General features: G+C 46.6%; 1 protein-coding gene across 2 annotated transcripts in view; it reads left to right on the forward strand.

The window, feature by feature from the left end:
- Nucleotides 1-486: 486 nt before the first annotated feature.
- BAHD1 (bromo adjacent homology domain containing 1) overlaps nucleotides 487-26,251 on the forward strand; it is a 42,252-nt gene continuing 16,487 nt past the window's right edge. The window contains exon 1 of one of the 2 annotated variants that reach the window (XM_030039541.2): nucleotides 487-725. The gene's annotated coding sequence lies outside the window, so the exon portion shown is untranslated. Of the gene's footprint in view, nucleotides 726-996; nucleotides 1,068-26,251 lie in introns of those variants that run through there. The other variant, XM_030039540.2, reaches the window with a different exon arrangement.

A 26,251-nucleotide genomic window follows, 5' to 3' on the forward strand; every position in this document is an offset into this window, starting at 1 on the left:
CCCTCGGGGAGTGTGTGTGGGGGGGAAGCCGGCACCGCGGAGCTTATCCCGGGCCGCCGGGGGGGGGGGGGGCGGCCGGGGCTGTGAGGGGCGACCGGGGCGGGGGGGGGACCGGGACCGGGGGGGGGGGGGGGAGCAGGGCGGGGGGGGGGGGGGGGGGTGGCCGGGGGGGCGGGGGCGGCGGCAGCGATTGGTCGGTGGCGGCGGGTAGGAGCTCGCGCGATTGGCCGGGTCGGCGGAGCGAGCGGCGGAGCGGCGGTCGGCGATTGGCTACGGACGAGGAAGCAGGAAGGAGGACGGAGGGGTTGGCGGCTTTGCGGGGAGTTCGCGGCGGCGAGCGGCGGCGTCTCCTCCTCCTCCTCCTTCTTCTCCTCCTCCTCCGCCTCCTTCTCCTCCTTCCCCCCCGCTCCGCGGCCCCGGTACCCGCCCCCACCCGCCCGCTCCCGGCCTCTGCGCGCCGCCCGCCCGCCCGGGCCGCGCCGGATCGCGACGCCCTGCGGCGAGGGCGGGCGGCGGCGGCAGCGGCGGCGGCAGCGGCAGCAGCAGCAGCAGCGGCGGGGGCGCCTCATCCCCATCCCGCAGCCGGGGCGGCTACCGAGTGAAGGGCGGCGCTGACGCAGCAGCGTGGAGCCCGGGACTCGGTCGCCCCGGGAGGGTTTCCCGTCGTTGGATCTCTTTCCCCAGCCGGGGCCTGCGGCAGCCCCGCGGCGCGGGAGCGCGCCCCGGTGAGTTCCCCACGCGGCCCGTACTCCACCGCCCGGAGGAGCCCGCGGCGTCGCCGCCGCCTCCTCGTCTCCTCCGACCCCGGTAACTCCGGCGGGCCGGGAGCAGGTGCCGCCGGCCCACCCCCCCCGGGGGGGGGGGGGGGTGGGCGGGCGGGGGGGGGGAGGGAGCGGGGCGGCGCCGCGCCGGGCCACCGGGAACTTTCCTCGCCGACGGGGGTGGGCGGCTCCGGGAGCCCTGGGAGGGCATCGCGGGAGGCGGTGCGGCGGTTCGGCGCCCCGCGGGGAAGCGGCCTCGGCGGCAGGTGGGCCAAGCCGGGCCGAGCCGAGCCGGGCCGCCCTCAGGTACGGGCGGCGGTTGGGCGCGCGCGGCGGCCGTTAACTTGCGAAGTCCCGGCGGTGCGAGGCCGAGACGAACACCCCCCCCCCCCCCCCCCAAACCCGGGCCCTCCACTCCCCGGCCCGGTACCGGCGGGTCTTCCCTCGGGGTGAGCCCGTCCGGCCCCGGCGGCTCGGCAGGACAAAGGCGGCGGGGCCGGCGGCCGTCTGACAGGCGGCGGCGAAGGGGGGGGGGGGGGGTGTTTGTCGGGGGGGGGGGGGGGGGCGGCCAGGCCTGCGGACCGGGGAAGTTGCGGGAGCCGGAACCGGTGCGGGACTCGGTGGGGGCTTATTGACCCCCCCCCCGGGGAGGGGAGGAGCGGTTTAGCCTAAGGGGAAGGTGAGGGTTCGTCTCGACATCGCCGGTTTGGAGGCGATTCCCGGGGAAAACCGCCGGGAGCGTGGGTTGGCGGAGCCGCTCTCCTCCGGCTCCCTCCGTGCCGGCCCCTCCTGGGGCAGGGGAGGGTGTTTCTGTTTCGAGGCGGCAGCCGAGAGCAAAACCAGCTCTGCCCATCGAGAAGTTTGCAGAGGGCGGACGTGGCGGTGGGTTGGTGGTGGCTTTTTTTTTGGGGGGGGGGGGGGGGGACGGGACGGGACACGGACCCCCATGCCTGAGCGTGGAAATAAACCCCCTTCGTCTGGACGGCCGTTAATTGACCAGGCAAGTTCGCGGACTTTCTTTCTCATCGTTTGCGGTAAGGTATGGGCGATGCCACGCAGGTTGCCAGCAGCGTATCTGCGTGAGCGCAGGTGGCATCGAGCCTCTTTGGGGGACGGTGGCGGAGTTTTCGTTCTCGTTGTGTTTTAACCCCCCTCCGGCCTCCTCTCGGCCGCACTTGCCGTGTGTTTCCCCTGGCCCTGGACATCTCTCTTTTCCTGTCGGTAGCTCCGGTGGCTGAGAGCTTGTTTCCTCTTCTCCTTTTGTGTAGCGGTAGCTCCTAATGGAGGCAGCTCCACTGGCTCCCTCTTTTCCAGCTGCTTCTACAAGGCGCAGGAGCCAGCACATGTGACTGGGCAGATCTCGGCAGACTAGCAAGTGCTCTCCGGGCTACTGCTCGACAGACAGCCGCCGATGCAGGGATGCCTGTGGCCCGCCGTCCCTTTCCCCGCCCCGGCACGGGGAGTCGTGGGGACCCCCTCTCTTTCAAAAGAGCAGCCGCGAAAACTTGAAAAATACGAGCATTTGGGATGTATTCTGTTTGCCTTCTCTTCCCCCCCACCCCCCCACCCCCCTGCCTTTCTCTTTCCACGAGTGCTTATCTGAAAGAGGTTCTGGTTTGGTTTTGTTTTAAAGAATACAGCTGCCCCTCGTGCTCGCTCTCCATCTGAAGTCATCATTGTCAGGAGCAGGCGAACCTCAAAGCGAAAGGCTTTTCTGGGCTTTTGCTAGCCTGGTTAATTGATCTGTCCATCAGTTTGCCACAATTAGAAAGCGCTCGCTCCAGACTGGCGGGCTCTGTGTGATCTTTGGTGCTGCGGTTGCAGGACTGGGTTCTGGGGTCTTGGGTTTTTATTTTAAGGTTTCCAGTCCTTACGGTTGTGAGAGGTAGGGTGATATGAACTGTATGATAGACTGATGCTTTTGAAATCTTAATGTGATTTAAATACCAGCACACTGCTGATCGCTTTAGCAGAAATATCCTGCTAACATATTCATCCTGAACCATCCTTCACGTTTGTCATGTCCTGGCTACCTGAATCGTTCTCGAGCTTCAGCTGGAACTGTCTAAATATTTGCTTGAGATAGGAAACTGTGTTAGTCTGATTTAACAGGACATTTTGGATTTAAACATTGATTTCTGTTTGTTTTCCTAATGAATCCAGTGCAGCATTTTAAATGGAGCAGCAGCATAGCCTTTCCAACTGCTGCTCTCGAGCAGAACAGAATTGCTGCCACGGTGAAGTGCAGCATTGCTTATACATGTAAAATCAGCTGGAAAAAGCCGAACCTGCGGGTAAAAATAATTCCCTCAACTTTGTGAGAGTGGATCCTTCCTGGATGCTCTGTTTGCTGTGGGTTGATGGTGACAACTGCACAGAATAGTATAATGCCACTTAGAAATGTAGCATTTGGGGGAAGAATGGTCACAACCTTGGTCCTGGAAGAGAAATGTTGTTACTTCAGAAGCTGCTTAAGTTTTCTCATCCAACTATATCAATTAGTCTAATGTTGATGCTCTGTCCTTCTTGCCAGTCATCTGCATCACTTTTCTGTCTCTAGTCTGACAGCCTTATTATTTATTTGGTTTTTTTAACCTCTCTGGGCAGAATACATAAGCTAATTTTGTTTGCTGTGATGGTGTTAATTGCTACTCTGTGATTCAGGGGCTTTACAGACCACGGGACACGTGTGCTGGTACAGTCTGTGGATATCTGATTTAGATAGTGCTTGGTGATTATTTTGGGGAAATACACCCTTCAGCAAATGCTTTTCTAATACTACTGCAGCACTGAAAATAAGCCCTTAGCAGTGAATCCATCCAAAGTAAACAACTGGAAAATAATTAGAAATCATAGGCAAAGGCATGCTTGCTGTTTGGCATTAAGTTCAGATCACGAGAAAATGAATGAATGATTATATCTGGTGCTGCAAAAATAGGAAGGTATGCTCAGATGTGCAAAAACTGCATCCAAAAGGAGCTGTGCAGGGCTTTTTTTGCCCCATCTAATACTCAGTTAACCATGACGATACACCCCATGGAAGTAATGACGGGAACAACCCCTGCTTCGTGCCCAACCAGCCGAACTAATTAAGTCACAACTATCATATTGTTAATAATACATGAAATGGCAGTTCAGATAACTGGGAAATAGAGAAACTGAAAAATAAACACCCCAAAGAAGTCGTAAAACTAAAAATAGCTTCAAACACAAGCTGTGTGCTTCGTGCCATAGGCTGTCATGGGCCAGGGTAGCCAGGTATGTGACAGCTAGGGAAGTTCAGTAGTCCCAGGGGCTTTCCTCTGAGTCTGGTGGGCTTTCTGACAGTCTGTTTTGGTCTTCTGCTTCGCCTTGCAGTGTGTTTGTGTACAGGCAGGTGATAGGTGAGCTGCAAGTAAACTGGTTATATTTGCGGCTGGAGATTTGTGTCTATCATCAGGTATTTCCTCTAAGTGTGAAGGCTGGGGAGTGTTTGTAGCTTCTGGATGTAAACTGCATTTAAGGGGAGAAAAAGAGGGATGCTTTGTAGACGGTGCTCAGGGGGAATTGTGCCCCTTGCTTCAGCGTGAGGACTGTAAGGCTTTGGGGCAGAGGGGGTTTCTTCAGAAATGCTCATAGCTGTCCAGTGCAGCAATCTCCTTTTCATTTGGACCAAAGGCTTGGTTTTTTAATGACAAAAAATATTAAAATTCATGGCCAGATTGCTATTCTGAGTGAATGAGTTCTCTGTAACAAGACCACTGTGATTTAACCCTCTAAGCTTTTGCGCTTGCAACTCCTGTACTGGCAACTGATATCCTTTAAATGGGGAAAAGGCACTTAAATGTAATACTGCTGGTTTTCTTTCTTAAGATGGAAAGAAATGTGATTGTATGGGACAAAGCAATAGGCCTTCAGCCAGTTACTGTCCGGATTTGATATTCTAGCATGAAGCTTTATTATTAAAAAAAGTAGGATAAAGTAGAGTCGCAGTGATATTTCACATGGGAGTAAAAAAAATCTTCCATTAGAGGAACAGGACCATGGAAATCTTTATCTTGCTGTAAAGCAAAATGAGGAACTGCTGCTATCGTTAAAAAGTTAAACCGGAGGATGTCATTAAGAAGAATAAATATAAATCTGATTTAAAATTAATTCATTTTGCACCTGTTCTGTCCCCTGTCAATATTTGTGCCACTGGAATTTAATTGATCTGTTACATATTATTTCTTCTCTTGCAATGTGGGTGAAAACCCATACAAAATAAGAGAGAGTATGGAGAGCTGGCGAGATGTAAAAGCGCGGTCAGCTGAGTGAAGTAGGCAACACAAACCTCTCTTTAAAATCTCTGAACTATCAATATTGCAGTAATAAAATTTCCAAAGGATATTTCGAGTTAAATCGTAGCGAAAGCCCCTCAACGACGGATGGCAGTGCTGCTCTCTGGTTCTGGCGAAATGTAGCTGAAAATGAGGATGACTTGTCTGGAGAAGCAGTTATTTTTCCCATATTCAGCTAATCACTGATATAGATTGAATTTAATGAAATCTTTCATAGAGGGTGTATGTGGTGGTTAACTCTGTGTGAGTCAAAAATAAGACGAGGGACGCTTCTGATTTTTGCCTGGGTTCTCTTAAGTGTGAGCCTGCTTGCTGCTCAGGCAGGTGTCAAACGGCCTCTCGGCAATGGGGAACTGAGTGTGTCTTTCCTCGGCCAGTTAAAAATTGTGGGAATACGCGGCATAACACGCCGTAAGTCCAGTGGCACTGAGCAATCGCACTTGGTGTCTGAGCTGTGGAGTATAGCAAATAAACACCTATTAAGATGGGGAAGGAATGAGTGTCAGCTCACACAAGCAAACCGAGAGCACAGTGTGTTTAGGGCCTTATGTCTACGCTTTTCACGTGTTGCACGGCTGGGAATGCTGCTTTTATCACCTTTTTTAAAAATTCTGACTTAGATTATCTAAGTGCATCTTCATTAAAGATGCTCGGTTGAATTCTTGCTGAGGGCTGCTTTCAATCGTTTGTTTTGTAATTCTCCTTCCTTTGCTGTTTAAATTTCCCAGTGCATTTAGAGACTCGTGGTTTGGGCTTTCGAGAGGTGTTTACTCTAACACGTGCGGCCAAGCACCGTGACGAAAAAAAGAGTCTCGTGGCGTCGGCAGGGCGTCAGCTCGTCTCGTTGGCGCGTTGGGCACCGCGTTGGGGCGGCACGGCCGGCGTGCTGGAGAGCGGCTCGGAGCGCAGGGAGGCTTTGGGGTGTGTGTGTGTGTTGTGGCTGTCTCCTTCCCCTGCCAAAAGGAGTGTAATGCAGACCGGGTGGGCTTTTTTTCCTGCTGTCTGGGTGCTGTCCTACGTGTCGTGGATGTAAGCGCTTCTGGAAATTGCACGCGAAAGCAGGTGGGCTCCTGTGTGGCTGAACTGGCGTCGTTTTGGCACTGAAGAGCGTGGGATTTCTGTTAAATGTGTCGTGTTCAGGAATAAGATGATGTTTCGGTTCAGAGCTGCCAGTTGCTGTATTCCTCGTGTCCCAGTTCTCTTGAACAAAGGTGTGACTAAACAAGAAAATTACGATTTTTATATATTTTTTTTTTTCTCCCTTTGTAAGCCACATCACAGGAATGCTTGCTGGAACCCATTGTTCTTCAAGCAGTTTTTTGAAGGGCTTTCTCATGCTCAGCTTTGAAACTATACAGCTTGCCCAGTTCAGCAGGCTTGACTGGGGTTTTTTTTTTGTTTTTTTTTTTTTTTTTTTTTTTTTTAAGAAAAGATCTTGGCTTTTAGTGATTGCATGTGTATCAATATTTCAAATTATTTACTATCCTCTTAGAAATAAAAAGGAGGCATTTTCCTAGCATTGATTTGAATAAAACTGCTTTGCTGGCGGCTTATTTTTCGGCGTCTGAATTACCATCTTTTAAATAAAATAGCAGTGCTAGAGAAGCATCGAGATACATGGGCATCGCTGAACTGTGCTGCTTCATACGTACACCATGCATGGCCTTCTATTGTTCCTGGCTGTGGCCTGTGTAAAGCACTGAAAATAGCAAGCTTTAGCCTGCCTTCACGCAGTACAGCATTATCCTCTGCCGCTTGTCTTCATTGTATCTTCGAGTGCCTGCAGAATACCTGGAATAGGCTTAAATTGGCAGCGAAGAAAAGAAACTGGGAGTTACAGGCATGTGAGGAAAAGATGGTTGAGTTGACTTTTGCAGGCTGGAAGGGAGAAGGCGCTGCTGCGGGGAGCGTGGCCGAGCAGCTGCAGCAGCACGTTGCTCGCAGAGCAGGCGGATGCCGCCCGAGCCGGGAAGCACCCTCGCATGCCGAATCCTCGCCCGGGGAAGTTCTTTAAAGAGCGTTTAACTAGACCCTAAAATGGAGGGGGCTCGACGCTTTGCGAGAGCGACGGTGTTATAGGATCATTTGCTGTAAGTATTAGGGCAGTTGGCAGATTGAGCGCATTCTTGCTGATTTAGGTTTGGGAATACCATAAAAAGGAAACGGATTTAGGGGGTGGGGGGAGCGGAGAGGGGCATTGAGGCATCTCCCTCTGCGGAGGGAGGATGGAGAGGCACCGGGGGAATGCAGGCAGTGAGGAATAAGCAGCAATAATCACATATTGACAAGCATGGAAGATTTGGAAGGAGGAGGAAAGCGCAGGCTTGTGAAGGAAACTAGTGGACAGCAGGAGTTTTTTGTTTTTTATTTAGAAAAAAAACAAAAACCAGATGCAAGAGGCGTGTTTGGTTTTGTTTCTTTGTTTGTCTAGCTCAGTCAAAATCAGTTCAGGAAAGCTAGGTTGGAGGTGGTTCAGAGAAAGGAGACACAGCAGATCTCTCCAAGGTGAGCAAGATAGCAAAGGAAGAGGATTTGGCAGCTATAATCACGTGTAGACAGAGAAGAGGAGGTTTTCTTAAAATCCTGGCTAAATGCCAGGTGGCAGGACAGGTATGAAAATCCTGACAACTTGGACAGGTAAATTCCAAACTGGGTATTCCTTAGATTTCAGGAAATTGCATGAGCAGTGGAAATGAACCACTTTGTGTGCGTTTGGGGGATTTGTGCCCTAAACAATCACTTAGTAACCCCAACTCTCTTGTACATCCCCAGTTATCTAGAGGTGGTATGTACAATAACCAAGCACGTGCTGGGTAGAGTGCCTGGCAGGCAGAATATGTAATGACTGCTGTCTGCCCCCCTTTTCCCTCATGAGAGCCCTGTCATCTTGTCTCTCCCTTTCTTAGATGCTGTATTTCATGAAAGATGTCTAGGAACGTAGTTATTTGGGATTTCTACTGTCCTTCTTGCGTTCTGGTTGCAAAGAGATGAATCCTTTCAAATCCTATTAGAGAGGACAGACAGCATGATTGGGAAAGCACTGTTTAGCCAGCCTTCAAAAAAAAAGCCATTTTCATTTCTTGCCATTTCCATTTCTTCCCATGTAGTGGAAGAAGAGCCAGGGAATAATTCCCACATCAGAATAAATTACCAGCTTTGCTGAAATTGCAGTCCTGACACCTCTGGGGCTATAAAGGTGTGATAAAAAACATGCCCCTCTTGGTGCTGGGGAAGAAGGGGGCTGCAGCTCTGCATGGAGGCTGTGGATCAGCATCAGTCATTAGGAGTAACTTCAGCCTAGCACCAAAGTTTTTGATACAAGTAGCATAACTACAGTGTGGATAGTGCATCGCTACCTGCGAAAGGCTCTTGTCTGCGCTTGGCATACGTGTGGTTTGCATCAGTTGTCCTGCCTGAAACCACTAATGAGCTTAAGAACTCCTCTGTTTTCTCGGCGCTTAACAAAAATTAAATCCTTCCCTCCAAACAAAAATGTCGCGTGCTTAGCCCGATGCTTTCATGTAAGCACAATGGGTAATCGCTGACCTTGCCTGAGATGCCACCTCGAAGCTCATTACTGAATAATTAGGTGATCCTTAACCTTTCCACAAAGTTTGGGGGTTTGGGGAGCTTGGGGGGGTGTTTTTTGTACTGATAACATGACATATCCCAAGACTCGGCCTTGAATTTCAGCCACGGGGCTGTTCCAAACTCCATCTGTCCACTAAGTGAATGTCAATCCAATTTAAGCTTGCATATGTTTCCAAGGAAACCATCAGAGGCAATGGTGAGAAATGGACCATGGAGGGGCAGGGAAGCAAATGCAACAGCAGTATTTTTACTTTTCAGTACTTAAATGTGATTAAAACCTAGTTAGCTGTGATAACCTATGTAGAACAGTGCTTAGAGTACTCCGAGGTCAGATAGTTCCTCTTGGAGGAGTCTATGTTGTGTGTAAATGAAACATAATCTACTTTAAAATTAAAAAAAAAAAAAAAAAAGAGCAAAGTGGTTTCAGGTGCTGCCCCTGAGGTCTCATTCCGGCTCTTAGAGCTTTACACTGTCCCATATAGATTATGGTTTTGTATAGTGCACTCCTAATTTTCTTTCCTTTCTAGCAGGCTGGAAAACTCATGCAGCCATATAAAAACCCGTCTAGCCCCTCAGCTGAACAAAGCAAGCTGTAAATGATTTCTTCCTGTTCTACCCAAAGGAGTCTTTATATGTATGTTTAGACGCCCCCAAAAATAAAAGTTGAAAGTGTTTAGGTAAATTAAGGATCAGTGTCCTGGTCATGCTAAAAGAGCAACAAAGCATCTTAGTGCCGCACGCTGGTGTATTTCTGTGCTGTTTTGGAGGGCAGTAGTAGTGATACGCGTTGCCTGAGGAGCAGGAAAGCGGATGACTATTCAGATATTTGCTTCTGATCACTCAGACCAACTGAAGGTGCTGCAGTGCCCTGAGGGCTCAGCTTTTACCCAAGGCGTGAGAATTTCCAGACACTTAGCAGCTCAAGCATGCTTATCCTTTCAGAGATATGAAAGGAAACCCGTAAGGTTAGACTGAGCATAAGGCCGTGTAGGTTTGTTGGTGTTTGTTACCTTTTGCAGATCTTGCCAGCGGGCTGTGTCGACCACAGCAGAGAAGCGACAGGACTCATGGCGTGCTCTGTGTCTGCGGGGTTCTGAGAAGCATCGCTCAGCTCTGCTAGTGCTCCCATGCTGCACGGCAAAGTTGTAAGCAGGGTGGGAAGCAGCAGAGCAGTCTGGAGACTTGAAGGCAGAATTTGTGCTTGCTTTCTGCTTAGAAGAAGTGAAGGGTTTTTTTCCCCATTTAGAGGAACTCGTCCTTAATTGAGTTTAAATTCTGTAGAAGCCAGAATTGCAAGTCTGCCTTGCTTTCCGAAGAGAAGTGTATTTCTGCCTGTTAATACAGCCATTAAATAAAATGTTTATCTTGGTTATTGAAATGAGTAGTGAGGTTCTCACTTTGGAGCTCTAAAACGGGATATTATCTGTCATTTTAGTTTAAAGAATGCTGCTAGCATGCTTGGGCTTAAAATGTTTTACTGTGACAAATAGCTGAAGCAGGAGCTGAAATTCTGTTATCTGGGGATATCCTGCATGGGTATATTGTATCCTTGTGCACTGTAACTGCAATATGAGGCAGAAACTCCTCAGCTCAAAGCTCTTTGCAGCTGTTGTCCAGCATCAGATCCTCTTTGGATCAAATCTCCAGAGATCTGGGCTGCCAGTGGCCAAACTGGCTCCGGGGAGGTGGGCATCTGGGCACGGGTGCTGGGAGTTGTCCTTGGGGCTGAGATTACATGGTAGCACGGTTCTTCTGGCCGGTGCGGGTGGCTTTGCGGTACAAACCTCCTTATCAGCTGTTTACCCTTCCACGTCTGGGCACAGCATGGGAAAGCAGAGCTTGCTGCAGCTTTCTTCTATCTTCCAGCAGCTCCTGGAAACTTTCTACCAGTTCTTCCGCTATTTGACCGGTAGCTGCGAGCGTCTCCCGCTGCCACTTTGGCTCTGCTTCAGCTGGCAGCTCTTGCAGCTGCAGGCATCCCTCTCTGATCGCCTCTCCGGTCAGATTTACAATGGTCTAGCTTCAGATTTTGTCTACTTGTACCCCAGCCGGCTGGAGTCTGTAGCTCTAAACTGTTGGCATCTTTTACCCTAGTGCTCTTGTGCTGGTGACTTGGATGTATGAGGGCAATTTTTCTCTTCCCTATCCATCTAACCCATGTGTTGAGCATCTCAATGTTCTCAAATCCTGTAGCTGACAATCAAGGGATAATACTGATTATCTTTTTGTTTCTCCACTTGCTGGTGCTAGGAGTTCCTCAAAAGTTTTACTCTTTTTCTTCCCCGTTACGAATATATTCTCTTTGAAGCCAGAGTTGGAGGAAGCATGGGGGGTGTCTTCGAAGTATCAGAGCACTCATTTGTGAAGAACAGCTTGTGTAGCACTTGTAGGACTCTTGTCCCCAGTGCTTAGCACGCTTAGATGTTTTGAAGCCACAGCCTGACTTCAAGGGACCTTCCTGCAAATCCAGTTGGAGACACCCGTGACATTTCCATAAAATTAGGCTGGAGTGTTAAAAGCTTTGTGGTTCCCAAGAGGAAGTTATAATTATGCTCCTTTGCCAGAGATCTGATGGTTTATCCTCTGGAGTTCGTGCTGGCTTCATGGTGACCTGCATTGACGTGAAAATGGAAGTCTTCAAAGACTTGTTGTTGCTGAGTTCCCCCTGAGATGAGACAGTGTCTCTGCTTAGGGAGCAAATGTCTAAATGGGCCCCTCTTGTAGCCACAAGTTTGCATGGGAAATGTCCAGTTATGAATAACGTCAGAGTAACTGTAGGTGAGATTTGTGTTGAAGCTGGAAGTCATATAATGAAACTGTTTAGTCTCAAAGCAAACTGTAGTTCTTGGTGCTCAGGAGTTTATCTGTACCAGAAAATGCCTGTGCTCTACGTGAGCTGAACCGCTTCTGGGGGTTCTCTTGTAACATGTGGCATGTAGTATGGCAGTGTGGTATAGAGTTACCGCAGCACTTGTTTGCGTAAACTAGCCTTTTTTTTTTTTTTTTTTTTTTTAATGCAGTCTTACGACAAGTGCTGTTAGCCTGAAATTGCGGTGCTAGATGGATGTGGAAGTTGGGGAGAGATGCAATACTGAACATGCGTGCTCTTAAAAATAAATGGTGAAAATAGCAATCAAGCTTTAAAGGCCTTTGCTAGCTATACGGCCCCCATTTATGTGTACCGGTGGCAGTAGTGGGTATAGAGAAGGAACTTGGAGCGGTGATTGTCAGCCCTGCTATGGGACAGGGGATGAATTGTACCAAAATGTTGCTGACAGATGTTCTTCTAATTGTTTTTTTGTTTTTTTTTTTAACTTCAACTTCTTTAGGCAATCTCATGCTTTTTCTAGCCCAGCAGGAAGGAAAGATGTAGGAACAGGCTTTTAAATCTCCCTAAGTGCAGTTTCAGTCCTTTCCTTCTGCTCTCATTCCCTAGAGAATGCCCTATCACCATCTTCTTACAAGTTAAGAACTTTTTTCTCCACCCTTTTTTTTAATTGCATGATGTAAGCCCCTACGCCCTCTCCTTGCTGGTCACCTCCAAGTCCTTCACCCTTGCTGCTCCCTTGCTCTTCCACTACTACGCACAGCAGGGAAAGACATGGGCCAGCTGGAGCCTGCTCCATCTGGACTCCTTCCACGCTGCGCATGGCGTGTCTGACATGCAGCACTCCTGGGCATCTACCCCAGGACGACGTTTATTTTATTTCACGACAGTGGGATGTTGTTGACTCATCCAGCTTGTGCTCCTCAGTAAACCTCAGCTGCTTTCTGTGGAGTGCCACCTTGCTGGCTGCTGCCAGTTTTGCATTTGTGCGAGGGAGGATTTATGCCTGTCCGGTGTATGAGTTGTGTATTCGTCCCTGTTGGTGGGCTCTCAATTATTATTTTTTTAATGCTTCTCTGGTCCATCAAGATCATACGTGAACCCATAGCTTGTCTCCTGACTTGCTTGCTGTCTCTCCAAGTGTTACCTGCAGGTGAGTCTGTGACTTATTAATAAAATACTATGTGACTTACTAATAAAATACTGAATAGTCTCAGGCCTGCCCCCGGGGAACTGGCTATGTCTGTTGTTGTATTCTGTCACTGAATCATTAGGTTTGTGGAAAGGCTGTGTTTGAGTCTACCTTACAGTGATTTTCTTTAGGCCATATATCCCTGGCTGGCTCCCGGGGACATCCTGGGGAGCAGCCTGAGAATAATCAAGGAGCAAAACCCAGCACTTTGCTCCTACAGCAGCGCACTGGACATATTAAGTGGTAGTAACCAGGCAGGTTCAATAGACAATTCCCAAATATTTCTCCTTGTAGATAACTGCCGTTAACAGGGTTTCCTCACGTGTCACTCTTGGGGCATGCTTTCTGCCTAAGGTCATGTAGCAGAGGCCGGTGTTGTGCTGCAACCGAGGGAGCATAACCTCTCAGGGCCCCCATGGGACACGGGGTGCCTTCTCCAACCAAAACCCCACATAATTCAATCCAGAGCTCTTGGGATTGAGTGTGTAATTTATTCATTGTTCTTAATTGGTCCTGGGTTTTTTAAGTCTGTTTTTCCTTCCAGCTGAGCATGATACAACAAAATCTAAGTAGTACTTTGGTGTGATGTAGTTTAAATGGCTTACCTTACTGAAAACGTCTTATCATACCCATTGCTTTGAAAGCTAAGTGTGTTTAATCACTCCCTTTCTGAATGGCCAAATAGTGTCACGCATGTGTAGGTAGATAAATGCAAGTTAATGAGTGGATATAAAACAATCCCTCCCAGCGCAGTTCTGTAAATGCTGTCCAGTCTATTTAAAGGTGATATTTGTTGCCATGACTGATCAAACCCGGGGCGCAAGCAAATGTGTGTATTTAAATATACCTCTAATGATACGGGTAAAGGATGAAAGAGCTGGGCCAGCTTCTAATGGGAGTTAAATGGGCTCTCGTGAAAGCGGTGTTCCAGTGATTGGGCTTCTAGTTGTCGAAAGTGGCTGAATTGCCTACGTTTGGCTTGTGGCTTCTGTTTTTTTAATACCACTTAGTAGTTCTTGTATGGAGACGTACAACAACATCCAACTGTCTTGCTTGAGAGTTTTCTCTCATCAGATTTCTGGTGACAACATCATGCCAGCTGCAGGTCGCTAGAAACGCGCTTCTAGCTCTGCTTGGGACCTTTGGCAACGTGGGCGTGGAGTCCCTCTGCTTTCCTGGGCTTAAATTATCAAAATTAAGTTTGCGCAGGGGACAGCGATTCCTCTGCCTCGGCCAGAACCAGCGTGGCAGCCATGGCATTTGACGTGGTGAATGGTCCACCCGTGGTGCTTAGATTTCCCCAGCCGAACCCAGACCCCTAATAATTCTGGGAAGAGCCAGTGCTGGGCACTTAAAACCTTGAAGTGCTAATTGCTTAGTGATGAAAAGCGTAATTGCCAAGCAATTAACTTTAAGTACTTAGTGGCTGGTGGAGGTTCGGGCTGGTCTGATGAAGACATCAATAACTTGAGGTTCCAGACTAAAATCTCAGCCGTTTCCTGTACGAGTGCGACTGCGCCTTGGGAATTCTGCACACTCCACGTTGACACCCCGAGTCTGTTAACTGTCTTCTACATCTCTACCTGCTGCCTTACCAGAGCGTGTATTCCTGTGTGCTAGTTCCTTTCATGGAGAATCAATTAATAAACTGCTCTTTAAAAAACAAAACAACAAAAAAACCCACCCTTGTCTGAATTCAGTCATACAGGTGAGTGTGTTAACACCACCTTAGGAATTAAGAAACTTGTTCTCCTTTGAGACATCAGAAGGTGTTGCAGCACCATTCAGTTGTGCTAAATTTTTTTTGACTGACCTAATACATTAAACCAGTCGTGTTGTGAAATTAAGAGGAACGTTTTCTCTTACCTTGTACTCATTTGTAAAGACTGTGTTCTTGCATTAAAAAGAGGGAGGAAAGGTTTCACAGTAAGTTTAGTTAGGTTTGGCAGTTTTACCTTGGTCATGACTGCTGCTAGAAGGTGCGTGAACATACACCTATATGTGTGGTGTTGATTGATATTTTTTTTCCTTCATGAAATACAGTAATTGTATGTGTATTTTTAAATATTTTGTAGAGATGTTTTCAGGTGGGCTAGCTTCTTGAGGAAACCTGTGTGGGCACCTGATAATTTTTAGGTGCTGGGATGGTAATGGGTGTCCTTTACTCTTTTTACTCTAACTTTACTCTTCCCTGTTTGGAACTCCACATTTCTAGACCTGCAGAAGTTCTGCCCAATTTGCTGAGAATATCTTAAGCTTCAGCCACATCTGAACTTTTATTCCATAAGTTCAAATGCAGGAAAGTGGGCTTCAGATTTAAGCTCTGCTTGGCGTTCAGTGCAGCGCTGTGGTTTATAAGACATACAGGGAAGGAGAGTGTTTGGTTACAGGGATTCTAGTGGGAATGCAAGAGTTTTGTAAAGTCTTTCTTTGACTTAGAATTCTGGATTGGGATTGAAGCTCTCAAATGGAAAACTGCTCAGTGTAAGTCTGTCACCCGTGTTCTCAGCTGGGGGAGTGTGTGGGGGATGCTGGTATTTCAAGTGATAGTAGGAAAGTGAGAATAAAGGAATCGAAAGTCTATTTTCTTTTGAAACATCTATTTCACTTTGAATATAAGGAGGAATCAAAACCTATGATGGTGGAAATTTGAAATCCCAGAAAGGTGTTCTGCCGTACGGACTACTTGCTTTGTATAGACCAAGCTGAGGCCGAGTTCATGTGCTACTGCTTTTAAAACTGCATAGAAACAATAGGTGTTTCCAAATGAAAGACGATACTGTCTTAAGTACTTATTCTAGAACTGAAAATACATTCTTATTACAGTTTGAGTCTAAAGAGGTAGTTCTGGTCAATGTATTTCAGCTGGGGATGAGTCAGAACATAGGAATCCTTGAAAATATTATATGAACTTGTTATTTAACATAGCTTCTTTTTTTGCCTGCCTGAGTTTAAGGCTTCTGTAAATTTAAGTCGAGGTTATAAACATGCATGTCTGTTAAATTTTAAAATCCAGTCTCTCTTCTGCGCTCCTGTCGGAGATGATAACCGATAGAGTCAGTACCTGGAGCTGTAATGCCAAGGATGCAGACGCTGAGGTGGGGGCACTGTGTTGTCAGACAGTTTTGAGGCATGCTCAGAGGTGAGGAAAATAAGATGAAGATTATTTAAAGGGAAAAAAAAAAAATGTTCTTGAAGCTGCATTTTAGGTCAGATTTTAGGATGGTTGATTAAATGTTATATTGAAGGAATGCCTTGCCCTTCCCTGAATTTCCTGCATTTTTTTCTCCCCTAAAGCAACTTTTGAGCTTGTTGAGTGGTAACATGTTGTCTTTGGATCTCAAGGGTGCTGTGCTGACAGTTTCTAGTCAAAAGAGTTGAAAGTGAATGGAGACCTTTGTGGAGGGAGACATAACCGGAGAGAGGAGAAGGGAAGTCCAGATCCAGAGATAGGATGGCAGTGACAGCTTCGCAAAATGGAGAGGAGCTGGCAGGGATGCACCTGCCCTTGAAATTCCCAAAGGCAGCACAGTTTTGCAGATGCATGTGTAATACATGGAATCACAGCGCATCTTGAATTATTTAAGCTGAGCAGCTTGGAGGAAGTTTCTAAAGCGGTTGTGGATTATAATTTATAGAAGAGCTTTAATATTTACTATAGAAAAATCTTGCACCTTGTTCTTCCAAATAAAGTCTTGGAAATAATTTGTTATTCCATTTCGTCCGTAAAACCAGGAATGGTGCCAGAGCTATCTGAGCAAAGTGACATATGATTGATACTTTACCAGACTCAGCCTTCTGCCATGAAGGAATTTAGTTTGCATTTTGCATATATGGAAAATCAGATGAGCAGAGCTTGGGGTTTTTTTAAACCTTGATTAACTTGATTGGCAAAGCTTGTCCTCCTAAAAACACAACTGTCAAAGCTGTCCTGAAATATTTTTGACTTAGTTTTTCAGACTACTTATAGGCATCTTACAGGGTGTTGTTAGCGTAGCTGTCACGTAGGCAGCTTTATGCGGAACCTATTTAAAGTTCTAATAGGCAATTCTTTGCAAGTGTGTGATATTTAATATAGCTAGTGTTTTATGTGTCGTAGTAGTTGCTGCTGATGTTCTCTGGGATATTTCAGAAGAATTGCAAAATCTGTGTAAACTTTAGCTTTCCTGTTTCTCAGGTGGTCCAGTCTGTGCACCTCCCATCCTTTCCAGTGCCTAATCTCTGTACTCCGCCTGTCTTGTTAAAAGGAAACCTTAACGGCTGACTCACTGGGGAGAGATACAGCGAAGGCCAAGTGTCAAAGTGTCTCTTAAGCACGAGTGCTTTCGTTCAAAGTTGTCAGCCTTGAGACAAGTTAAGCCTGAATTTTCATCCCCATCTCCACGTACTCATCTCCTGCACTTGCAGATGCTGGGGATTTCCTTTGCCTTACCTGGGGTTTCATTGCAGCAGTGTGGTTGGGTCTGGCTATCCATGGTTCTCACTTTTTTTTTTTTTTTTTTTTTTTACACTGGTTTTGAGAGGTGAGAAGCTGATGGTGGTCTTTGCACTGTGGGAATAATTACAGTGTTTGCACTGGTGAAGAAGTGGTTTCTGTTCAGGGAGGGGGTTGGCTTTCTGTGTGTATGCTTGTTTGCATGTGTCTTTAATGACATGGTTGCATATTATTTTTCCCTAGAGCCCCTGGACCGCTTGGTGCACAAACAGATTTTTGAGAATAACATCCAAAGCCAGTGACTACTGGCCCCAAATTTGGAGTGGCCATGGGTTCCTCCTGTTGCAGCGGAGAGGCTCTCTTGTAGGAAGCATGAGGGATGAATGCAGGATTAAAACGCTGTTCAGGAATTGCCATATGCTCTGTCACCCTTAAAACATCTACTAGCTCAAAGTGTCGTTCTCATCCTCGTGCATCCCTCTATAACTTGTTGAAAGGCAAAAGAAACGTATCCTTCTGAGTGAGGGAAGGTGGTTGTTTTGTCCCTCTCTGAGCAAACTAAGGGGCAGAACAAAATTCTGATCTCTGATTTGCTTCCAATTTTTCCTGGTTTTGTAGCGAGTTTGGAGTTTTGGGGAGGTGGGGGTGGCTTTGCTTGTGGATAAGCACAGTTTTTGCATCTCTTCTCCAGAGAGCGAGTATGAAACCATGGCTGTGCCATTGCCTCTTAAGCTGTAAGCTCACCTGAAACAATTTCACGGTGCTATTTGGCAAGTCTGTGAAAAACAACAAAAGCACCAAAACTTTCTGCAGACGCACAGAAGAACGCTGCTTTATGTTCGGGTCACAAGCAGAAGGCTTGTGGCAACTATTGGGGGTGGAAATCTTTAGTTCTTACAAGCCGTAGGAAGTGGTTTCTGCAAGTGTTGGTCATGGCTGTACAAAGAGGTGTTCAGTGAAGGCTTTGCATTCAGAAACTTTGGTTTTACTTTAATGCAAATGTGTAAACTGACTGTGGCTACGAAGCTTGATCTGGTTTTGGTGACTGATGTTTGAGTTGCTGAGGTCACATGTTACTTCCCACATTTATTTTTTTACTATAGTGTTTACTGAATATTCAACCTAAGTGGCAGCCTTTCACTGAAACGTAACACAGTAATACGGCTTCTTAGCATCAGTAATGGGGAAAGGAAAGCTGGTATCTTTCCGAGAAGGAATGTGCTTTTTCCAGGTGTTGCATTAGTCCCCCAAACAATGCACCTTGTCATTGATTTTGAGGAAACATCTTCCCACTCTCCCCCAAATTTGTACATCATTCTTTCCCACTGGTATTGAAAGAGCTGGCTTTTTTTCAACTAGACATGAGTTGAATTAAGCAATTTACTCCTAAGTGAAAAAACTTATTCAGCAAGTGAAGTTAGATGAACAGTCTCGATACAATCTCTTCTCTGAAAGTGCCTGCCTTTGCTGAAAGATGTGAAAGTCTGAACCTAAAGCTCCCTGTAGCTGTGGGCCTATCTGTGCAGTGCAATGCAGCTATTGTAGGGTGAGCTTGCACGTTGCTGCTGGCTGGTAGCTGTGCTGGAGCATTAGCAATGGGAGGGGAGATTCAGCAGATGCGAAATGCCTTCCCTGCCCGTGCAGTGTGCCTCTTTGGGCTTTCCAAATTGCTTTGGCCAGGGAATTTTGAATTCCACTTTCTGCATTTGAGGCTTTAAAAGGGCCACTTTCCCTGGGGCTGGCAAACTGTATCGCAGTGCTGGTCATAAATGCTGCCTGGAGAGAGGGAGATCAGAGCCTGGGATTCAGGGAGCGCCTTCTGCCCACGGCTCTGCGCCTGCTCCGGATGCTGAGAAGGCTCCTGTTTATTGGGCTCTCATGCCTTGAGGTCAGGCTTTGGTGGTGCAGCAGGGATTTTTTTTTTCCCCCTTTTTTCTTTTTTTCTTCCTTGTGAACGCTGCTTGCTGCGTTGTGGAGAGTGTGAGAACAGCCGGAGAAATTTAATTTTGGCTTCCCTGCAAAGCACTTCAGAGCACTGCCACTAGGCAAGATCTGAAACCAGATAATCAAGGCTAGGACAGGCCCTCCCAAGAAATCAGCTGGGGAACTTCTCTGCCCAGGTGTTAACAGGTCTAGCTCATGTTTATGCAAGTGGTCAGCCATGCAAGTAGGGACTGCACCCTAGCATGTTTCATTCTCAGCTTGCATTGCTTTCAGACAGGTACAGCACTTTTGTTTTTAAAGCATCGGATTATAATTGCAGTTGTTTGAGCACTGTAATTTATCACGGCCACACATGTTCTGCAACACTCACAGCTATGTGGCTGGAGCACAGGCTTTCGCAACGGAGTTATAATTATTGGTGTCAGACCAGGGAGCAGAGCAGAGCATAGTCCCGTACAACTTCCAGAGGTCATCTCGATTGTGTGAGAGTTGCCCCAGATCCTTTTTGCAAGCCTTTTTGAAGCCATGGAGGCATGGGCTGCGTCCTCCAGTACAGTACTCGCATGGTTTTCAGGAGGTGCTGGCAAATGGTTAGGGCTGTGTTGATGAGAAAGAGAGAAACAAGCCTTTTCTGCAGTCTAATGAGCTCTGTATAAACAGTTTTCTCTGGAGCATGTGGATGATGGAGCTTTCGATGGGCCTCTGGAGAAAAATCGGGGCTGGACCCTTGGAAGACAAATTGCAGCCTGCAACAATTACAGTTTTTCTAAATGTTTGAGATTGAAACGATGCTTCCGCTCATGGGACTTGCACAGCATTTAGGTAATTCAGCCTGGGATACCTGACGGTTCTGTGATTTATCCGGATTTCCGAGAGCTCCTGGGAGGCTTGCTTCATGCAACACGTTCCTTGTAGCACTGAGAATTATTTGACTATAAAAGCAGCAGGGAGAAAGGAGCCAATCCTCCAGATACTTACAGTTATAGGGCTGTTGTCATAGCATAAGCTGCACCAATTTAAATGCCTTCAAGTAGACAGGGGCTGAAAGTCAACAAAACAGTGCTGTGCATGGAGAGGAAGATTCCTGTTGTCGTAACTCTTTGTATATTACTGAAGTGCCAAATGGATTAGGAGCTTTAAAAGCTTTAAATTTCTGTGCTTTTGGCATCGTCTCCTTGGAATGAGTGCATCTCTGTAGTGAAGCTTTGGAAAGGAAATGGTGCTTGAACGGGTAGTCCCAGACTAGTTTCTTCTAATTTCACTTGCAATCAAGTGATAGAGAGGGAGAGACAGATGCTGCAGCTGTGTGATTACAGAAAATGCAGCTGTTAACACACTTGCTTATTTTGCTGCTAATGAGGCATCAACTCTCTTCTGATTTTGCTGTTTGGGTAGTGGTTTTATTCTAGCAGAAAATTGGACCGGTGTTCGTTTTTTTTTTATTTTTCTTTATTCTGATCTGGTTTGGGTTCAACAGCTGTCAAGATAATTTTTCAGAACTAGTCCAGTTTGAGGAAGCTTTAAAATGCTTGGTGGGCTTTGGATGCAGCTGTTTAGACTAAGCTGCTGTATTGAACTTGTTTCATTTCCGATAGAGTTATACCTAAATGTCTTGTCACTGTTAATCCAGTTCCTTCAGCTGCAAGCAGTAAATGGGTAGTTCTGGCTTAAGTATCTTCACTTTCAGTTCTTTGGATTATCTTGTGATTTCTTGGAGACTTCTGGGCACAGTTGGTTTTTCTTTGCTTTGTGAAGCAATACAAAGGTGGAAAGAGGATGAAGAGCCCTGACGTTCTTCCTGCCAGCTGACATGAGTACAATACTTGCTGTAAGTAAACTCGGTATGGCTCTGATTTTGAGGCATGATACACTTGACTGTCAGATGATTTAGTTTTGAGCAGTATTCAAAAGCTCTGCTTCTGTGTTATGCTGGGGGGAGAAAAGGGATTGCTAGATCACAGGTAAGCCAGTAGTCTTAGCTGCTCGGTGCTTTCTGCCAGGAATGGAATGAGCAGGACCATCCCTCTAGCAAAGGAATCCGTGCAGTACAGGTGATTTTGTAGGCATGGAAAGACTTCTTGATAGTCCAGTGTGCTAACAATGACTTTTGTTCAATAGAGTGGTCTCATAAGGCTACTTGGTGCCTGTTGCTGGATGCGTGCTTGCCACGTGGATGAATTGTTGGTTTAGTAGGTTTTTTCTTCATGCCTATCACGATACCTCTCCAAAACTGGCAGTGGTGTCACTATAGCAGTCTTGTAGCAAGTCCTCCTTAGCGCAAGGCTCAGGGTGGCTCTTTCTGCACCTGTGTGACACAAATCAGGGAGAACAGCAAAATGCATGAAATTCTCCAGGCTGAGAGTGACTGCTGTGGAGAGGTGAGAGAGTTTCTGAAAAGAGATGTTGAGGAACAGATCTAAAACGTTGCACTTGGCTTCTGTGGCATATGGAGCCAACTGTTGGTATCTTTTCTTCCCCCCTTGGTCACAATGGTTTGTAATAAATTCACACTGCGTATGGCTCTAGGATAACAAAATTCATTATGGGTGCTAAACCTGGTTGTTCCCACCTCTGTTGGAGTATTATGTCAGAAAAAGGACTTGGGAGGATAAACAACATTCCAGTGTCTACAAACCACTCTGCGGGTCATGGCGGTTGTTTTATCATGGTGATATCACGAGGAAGTTCCCTGTGTAGAAACTGAACCTTTTTAACCACACTTTGTAACTGATCCACTCAAAATTGGTTTATTACTACTGATAATACTGATAATACTGAGCCAGTGCAGAGCAAATGGGATTCAGTCATGTATTTGAAGACAAACAGAATTCACCTGACTTTGGACTTCAGGTTTTTAGTGGGGTGCGATCTGGAAGAATGACCTTCTCTCGGTCTCCAAACTCAGTAGGTTGGAAAGAAATTTGGCTGATTTTTTTTTGTTTGTTTTGTTTTAGTTTTGTTTTTGTTTGTTTTGGTTTGGTTTTTTGTTTAGCCAAGGAATCCATTGTGGAAATTTTTGAGAGCAATGCTGACTTCTGCATTTGCTTAAGTTACTTTGATTGTATTTCTGCATGTTGTCCTGTGTTTCTGCTGTAAAGCTGGATTTTGGAGGGTTTACAGTCATGTGGAAGTGTTGCTGGATGGTACTGGTGCTTTCCTTGCTGGCACTTAAAGGATTTTCTTGGCTATAATGCTAAAATGTATGGGGTTGGCTTATTTTGTCTTTCCACAAATTTCCAGATATTTACTACTTCATCTGTAGATAAGTGCTTCGTAGTATTAGAGCAGCTGACCTCTGAGTGTGGGAGAGAGAACTTAGAGACCAGATGCCAAGAGGGAGATCTATGCAGACATAATCTCCTTTTATTAAAAAACAATAAATAAAAAACCCCGTCTGCCTGTGATTGATTACTATTGTGCCTAAGAACTTGTGGTGTCAAAGGGCTTATGTGACTGAGACTCTTAAAATGGATTGCATTGAATCTTGGTGCTCTTCCCACTTTAATGCGTTTTTGACTCGATGTCTCTATTGTCATCTTTGCATGTTCAACTTGAGTGTTTCCCTTGATGTTCCTGGCTGCAGCCTGTCAGTGATGAAAGCTGGGTTAGAGTATTAACTGTAAATGCATTATAACACGGCAAGACGTTGCTACCTGTTCCGCATTGGAAGATGGGTCTTGCATCCAGGCTTTGGAGAGGGAGGTGGATTTCTTGCAGTTCTAGGAAACGTATGTAGAAAAAAGGAGGGGGGGGGGAATCTGTTTTCATTTCAGGTATTGCTACTTAAAGCATTCCTATGCTTAGATTCCAGAAAAGATATTTTGTTTAGGCTATTGTTTGTCTTGGCATTCCTTATGGGGTCAAACAAGGAAGTTGGTCACTGTGCTGTTAATGACTCTGCTTCGCTGTTGGAAAAATCCCCTTCCTTCAATATCTACCAGACTTTTTATAACTTTAGAGTAGATGTGGTATGAACAAAGTCATGTCTATAGTACTCAGTTTTGATAGATATTCTAACTCATTTGAATAGTAATGGGCTATAAAGCCCCACCAAGTGAAGGATGTGTGGTGAGTGGCCAGAAGGTCAGACTGCTGCTTGCGAAAGCTTGAGGAGAAAGAGGTGGCTGATGCTGGTTTTTAGGGCAAGCCACGGCTGTTTATTTTGGGTTTTTCACCTCTCTACTGAGCATCTCTGCCAGAGGCTCAGTCTCTTGGTAGGGACAACAGAAAAGAGGATGAGAGTTGCAAGGAAACCACTGGTCCATATAGCCTGGGAAATGTTAGCCTCCCCAGGGCATGGTTATATAGGACGCCTGGTCTACCACTGCAAACCCTGCTCTGCCTGATTCATTTTTTCAATTATAGTCCCCTTGCAAACTCTGGAGGTTGTGTGTAGTCAGTTTGGCCTCTTGTGCAAGAAGAATTCCAATTTTGGAAGAAATTGTCTGTCTGACTTGATAAGCATCCTCCTAATTTCCAGAACCTGTTTTTCTTATCAGAAAAACATGGATATACATAAATGTTTGCTCCCCACAGAGCACTCCCATTTGGGCACTAGCTACGGGAGTTATTCTGTGTGTAAAGGGGTGTAATGGGTCAGTTACCCCAAAACATGTCAGGAAGAGTCTGACATCTAGAAAAGCAACGTGCAAACCACAGTGGTGTTCAATTCCTAAGTTTCTTTTAGTTAATGCATATATAAGGAAGTCAATTAAAACACATTGGGCTTATTTCAAATAGATAATCTAATTATCAGCTTGATTAAACCATATCAAACGAACAGTTCTTGTAATTCAGTAGCTTTGTTCTAATCACTGCAAAAGCAGTAATAGCTTTAATTAAAACCCTCAAAAGTGGCAGACTAGTGTCAGTTGTGTCAATTGAGGGGTGTTCAGCCAAATACCTGATTGCAGGGAAGATCAAACCGCTCCTAGGTTGATGCTAATATGAAGACTAACTCTTTGGTGCCAGTAAAGGGAATCTGACTATTTCATAAATACTGCTAAATACAAGCAATTGTCCTTTTCTGCTGTTTCTGATGCTCAGATACAGGCTTAATTAAATCTATTCACACTCAAAGAGTTGTGGTCAACGGCTCGATCTCCAAGTGGAGAGCAGTGACAAGTGGTGTTCCTCAGGGATTGGTATTGGGACCGGCGCTGTTTAACATATTTGTTGGTGACATGGACAGTGGGAATGAATGCACCCTCAGCAAGTTTGCTGGTGACACCAAGCTGTGTGTGCGGTTGACACGCTGGAGGGAAGGGATGCCACCCAGAGGGACCTTGACAAGCTTGAGAGGTGGGCCTGTGCAAACCTCATGAAGTTCAACAAGGCCAAGTGCAAGGTCCTGCACATGGGTCGGGGCAATCCGAAGGACAAATGGAGGCTGGGTGATGCATGGATTGAGGGCAGCCCTGAGGAGAAGAACTTGGACGTGTCGGTTGACGAGAAGCTTGACATGACCCAGCAATGGGCATTTGCAGCCCAGAAAGCCAACAGTATCCTGGACCGCATCAAAAGAAGCGTGACCAGCATGTCGAGGGAGGTGATTCTCCCCCTCTGCTCTGCTCTTGTGAGATCCAACCTGGAGTATTGTGTCCAGCTCGGGGGGCCCCCAACATGAGAAGGACGTGGACCTGATGAAGCGAGTCCAGAGGAGGGCCATGAAGGTGATCAGAGGGCTGGAGCACCTCTCCTATTAAGACAGGCTGAGAGAGTTGGGGTTGTTCAGCCTGGAAAAGAGGAGGCTCCTTATAGCAGCAGCCTTCCAGTACCCAAAGGGGGCCTATAAGAAGGCTGGAGAGGGACTTTTTACAAGGTCATGTAGTGATAAGACAAGGGGTAATGGCTTTGAACTGGAAGAGGGTAAATTTAGATTAGGTGTAAGGAAGAAGCTTTTCACTGTGAGGTGCTGGAACAGGTTGCCCAGAGAAGTTGTGGCTGCCCCATCCCTGGAAGTGTTCAAGGTCAGGTTGGACGGGGCTTTGAGCAACCTGGTCTAGTGGAAGGTGTCCCTGCCCATGGCAGCTGGGGTGGAACTAGAGGATCTTTAAGGTCCCTTCCAGCCCAAACCATTCTGTGATTCTGTTCCAACATTGCTCAGGCTGACTTTTTTTAATGTTTATAGGTTAGTATCACCTACCCGTATCCTTTCTTAGTGTTAGACCTACAGCTGCTTATGTGAATGCGTGCTCCTTCAGACTGCAAAATCGCTTAATTCCTCAAATACCTGACACAAGCCTGCTGCAGGTCACTTGCTGAAGTTGAAATGCAAGAGTGCAAAAGCGCAGTAACCCTTCTGCTAAAAATGGCACAGGAAGATTAAAAATCAGGTTTAGTTTTCTGGCTAACTCACGAAGCCAACGTATGGCTAAAGGGGCTTTCTGCATGGTGCTGTTCCTCTCGTATTGCTTGCTTACTAAATACTTAGAGGCCATTTAGTAGTAAGCTCCTACTCGTGGTGTGCTCAGAAAGCCTGGGATGTACTCGTTCCATGACTAGGCGAGCACACAGCCTCTGCTGCTGCTGCTTTGGGTGAAGGCAGTCAGCAGTTGTCTCCGTTTCTTCTGGGTCTGATGCTTCCTTCCTGCCCTTACGTGGAGATGTCTTGCGATGTATTGCTTGGAGGGAGCCATCATCCTCCTGAGGCTGGCATGCCATGTGTGTTTGCAGGAAAAGTTCCCTTACGGTAAATCAGAGCCAGACCACTTCTGTAATGTTTTACCTGGCTGGGAAAGTCCAGATGTGCTGAAGCTCTCTGGTCTGCCAGCAGCGTTGTTAGGGTGCTGGGTGTTGGTTTGCTCAGCCATGCCTTCAGCGAGGCGGTTCTTGTTCAGGGTGCAGATTCTTATCTCTTTCTTTTTATATTTTAGTAATTTGTGTTGGTTTTGAACAGTGACTTGACGTAGCATCTAGATGAAAAGTCAGGAATGGCATATAGCTGAGTAATTCTTTTTCCTCCCATAAATGTATTTTTAGGGCCTCTCTGGCGAACATGATGATTTGGTTGTTTAATGTCCACAACTTTTATAAAATGCAACTGTAGGGAATGACAAAAGCAGTGAGTAGCCAGGTTCTAACCTGCATAGGGATTTGCATGTATTTAATTTATTAATGTTGGCAGATCTCTGCTTAATAGACGAAGTTTACTTTTCACGTGAGTAGGTGGACTTTTTGTTT

Source organism: Aquila chrysaetos, chromosome 16 (genome assembly GCF_900496995.4).
Source record: "Aquila chrysaetos chrysaetos chromosome 16, bAquChr1.4, whole genome shotgun sequence".
Lineage (NCBI taxonomy): Eukaryota > Metazoa > Chordata > Aves > Accipitriformes > Accipitridae > Aquila > Aquila chrysaetos.